We start from the raw sequence: 4,092 nt of genomic DNA, 5'->3' as shown, positions 1-4,092 counted from the left end.
AGTCGACTTGTGGCGGTCTAGCTGTAGGACTGTTCACAGTCCTAATCAGAATCCCAACACAACTATCTCAAAGTTAGTAAGTACTAATTAACCGAAAAATATACTACTGTCCAATGCTAGTCTCTCTAAAACCATCTTAGAATTAGTATAAAGCCAGTTAAAGAGAATTAGACTTGATCACGATCTGACATAAGATACATACATACATGTATGCACATAGATGTTTGGCAGCATAAAACAGAAACTGCTCTAAATTGTTCATTAATTTCTTCAAGTTAGATAGCTAGATAGAAGTGAATTCAATGACAAAACTATCCTAAATAAAATTTCTCAGTCATCTACAATTTTAGCTATAGTGATCGACATACAGTGATCTACTAGTAACAGCTTCTACTAACTTGCAAGAGTCTCTGAACTTCTATAAAAGAGACTTATCATCTTTTTCATCACTATTTCAGCCAAACACACAAAAATATACCAGTACATTCAAATTATACGATCAAGAAATGGTTTTCTTACCAATCACTTTTTAGCAGTGTCAGTCTTCTCCTTTCACGTGTCCTGTACCACAAATAAGTCAACCCTGAGGCAGCCAAAATGACAGCTAGAGGGATTCCCACGCTAAGACCAATTACCACAGGGTTTTTCTTGACATAAGGTTCATCATATTTATTGTCTGAAAATAAGAAAACCGACCAATCAAGTAAACTTCACACAGTAATGCAGTTCCCACAGGGGGAATACTAACACACATACAACACACAGCTAAATACAAAATGAACAGTCTCGATCTACAAAGCAGTAGTCCATACCAACAAGACAACAGTGAAACATTAATCACAAATGCAACCAACAAGACAACATTGAAACATTAATCACAAATGCAACCACCAAGATGACCATATTGCAGGCATCCCTCTCTGTTTATGACAAGACAGCGTTATCAGAATTCTGTATTTTGTAAAAATTAGATTTAATCTCTCTTTCAGAAGCTGACAACTGTTGCAGCTCACGTAATTTCAGTACAAATCTGCCAAACCTATACAATATTACTACAGAAGAAAAGTCAAAATTACATACTTTGTGCAATGGCATAGTCGACTGAAATAACAATAAACCACTGCCTTGTGATTGTGCGTAATACACTACATGACATACGCTCACTATATTGTACAACAGGTACATTGCAAATATTTTATTTTCTTGTGCACGTTTCCATGCGCTGTTTAAACATTAAGCTGCAATAACTGAAATTAACACATTAAGTCAAAGTTTCTTCTGCTTTATCACCATTGAGGTTGAACATCAAATCATGAAAAACAGCAGTACAACAAACAAGTACTCTCAACTCTACAGGTCATTCTGGTGCATGAGACCCTCAATATCGTCAAGATCATCAATGTTCAATTTTGTTGTAGTATACACACTCATGTTGTAAACCGAATTTATGGATACTATAACTAGTAAATGTTTGTGTGACATTGTGTTTAAAAGGCGAGTAAAGGTATTCTGTCTTTACTTAGTCGCATAACAATGGTTATGTAGCAATGATTTCTGTCAAATTAACATGCGGGAACTCAGAAAACAGAGTATGTTCTTTTAGCTTTTTCCCATTTCTTTGTCAAGCCTCAGTCTCCTTTGCTCCTTAGTACAGGAGCAAAATCGAAAGTCACCTCACTATCCTTGTCAAGAAATTTATCAGTTGATCCCTCAAAAGGAGAACCTTGATTCAGTTCTTAGCTCATCATTCTGTCGATCCGTCTTCTGTAGATACATATAAATATAATGTATTGTGACTTCAACTGACATGACAAGAGAAAGGCTCACTTAGATCGCCCATTAAGCAGTGCCAAACTACAGAAGACTACCCTAAAATTTATAATGCATATTAAATAAAAGCATTTAGCACCTAGTAGACATAACGCGTCAGTTGTGGCTCGTTTATTAATATATGTAAGACACTTTGTTCAGCAAGAACTAGCAGCTCTCCCATACTAGATGGTTTTGTCCCATATTGGAGAATCAGACCCTTCCTCGAAAAAGAGCTTTTGGCAGTACAAAAATTGAACCGATTACCTTGAATCTAACAAAAAAGATTTATGAATGATCAGTGTTTACTTTGATATAAACATGGAGAGGTAGCTTGCTTTGAAGCTTTGTGCCAGTACCACATATTTGAGAACTAGCCCACCATCCCATTAGATTAGCTATTAATATTACTAATGGTTAGTAAAGTTAATTAGTCTAACGTTGTATGCAAATTTATGTTGTCGCATGAGTTCACATGCATCTTACTCTGTCCTGAAAAATTTAGCAGCAAGATGGAATTCTCATTCTGAAAATTAGCAAGAATCGAGTATCCCAATATATGCAAACTTATATGTTGTTGCATGAGTATCCCATTCTAATTTATTATTAAGTGCATCTCTGAAGAATTATCAGCCAGACAGAATTCTCATGAAGAATTTCGTTCAGAGTTATATCCCAGTCAATGGTATCCTGCTCTGAGACTATTGATTGTTATATAGCAAGTATCCCGTTGAAGACAAAGAAAATGTAACGGAGTGTCCCATTTCCAAAAAAAACCGTTGATTGGATTATTGATTGGTTAAAGCCATTTCGACTTGGACCATTACTTCGAAGATGTTGCTGCTGTTGTGAGGAACAAGCGTATCAAACTTGGCATCTATTCCACACGAATCCCGTTCGGAATTATAAATGCGAGCAGCAGAACTGGAGGTCACATGCAACGTACTCACCCGGATAATCAGTTCCCCGTATATAACCAAGTCACAACTCATGCTGACTCTCACCATTTCGACAGTCCCACTGAACGTCGCCACTTCGAAGACGTTGCTGGCGATTCGGGAACAGGTGTATGGCAGATCTTTGACAGGCGTAGACGGGCAAACAATTGTGGGCATATATCTTCAAGACCCGGATATCAGCAAAAATATCTTCCATTTCCTGATGTCACCCGCAATAAACGACATGCTTAGGACGCACCGTCCGACATCAGGAACGGGCAGCTTAATTCGGTGCAGATTCAATACACCATACAGAGATATTCGCGCACGAGCGGAGGCGGGTTCCATTGGCTGGAAATCGCGTCGTCACGGGAATAGTCCTGAAGACGACAACAGCTTAACTTTCGACTGCTAGGGATTCGGCGTCCGCGAGGCAAATTCAGTGAAGATTGGGCTCGCCCTTCTTTTATCCTGATTTACATATGACACACACACACACACACACACACACACACACACACACACACACACCACGCACGCACACACACCATGCACGCACACACACCACACACACACACACACACACACACACACACACACACACACACACACACACACACACACACAACACACACACACACCACCACCACCACCACCACCACCACCAGCTCTCCTTTATATATATTAGATGCCCATATTAGATCTGAACTGCATGCCGGTAAACCAGAGTATACAGGCACCCTGGTCAACTCCAGGGTATACCCACATGCAGCAAAATGCGGGATAATACGTTTAATAAGTGCCTGTACACATTGCAGAGTTCCATAAAGCAACCTATTTGGTCATTAATGTGACCATTTTGCATGGAAGACAAGTAACTGAACACTTGCAAGTTGCCAGAAGTGACCTACAGTGTGTTCATACTGGATAATAATGATTAGCTCTTTGTTAGTGCACTAAAGTCACTGTTCACATTGATCCTAATCACGATTAAAGTGTAACGCAATTCTAACGAGCAGCATTACAACGTCATTAGTGGTTGCTCGTTACTTTGACACATGAAGTAGTATACAAGAAAAGCATGCCGGCAATGTTTCTGATGTGTTGTATGTTTGGATGCTACTACAAACACAGCAACAACGTGGCGATGTATAAGAAAGCACAGGCGTGTACTACATGCTTGCGGCAACTTCCTGTCATCTCCGAAGAAGCTGCCAGAAAAAGCAAACAAAATGTCTCCTTCTTCAAACTGGATTGTAAATACATTTTGCACGGATTCTTGCCGGATGTGATGGATGGAAAACCAGGCTAATAACACTCATGTGCCCACGTGATGTACTAATCA

At 39.3% G+C, this 4,092-nt stretch overlaps 1 long non-coding RNA gene across 1 annotated transcript; it reads right to left on the bottom strand.

The window, feature by feature from the left end:
* Nucleotides 1-245: 245 nt before the first annotated feature.
* Nucleotides 246-3,067, bottom strand: LOC134196515 (uncharacterized). Its single transcript, XR_009972534.1, has 2 exons — nucleotides 520-3,067; nucleotides 246-449 (listed from the first exon to the last, which is right to left on the bottom strand). It is a non-coding gene; the product is annotated as an uncharacterized LOC134196515 (long non-coding RNA).
* Between the last annotated feature and the right edge of the window lie 1,025 nt (nucleotides 3,068-4,092).

Source organism: Corticium candelabrum, chromosome 21, assembly GCF_963422355.1.
Source record: "Corticium candelabrum chromosome 21, ooCorCand1.1, whole genome shotgun sequence".
Taxonomy (NCBI): Eukaryota; Metazoa; Porifera; class Homoscleromorpha; order Homosclerophorida; family Plakinidae; genus Corticium; species Corticium candelabrum.
This window is presented reverse-complemented; position numbering and strand designations above follow the sequence as displayed.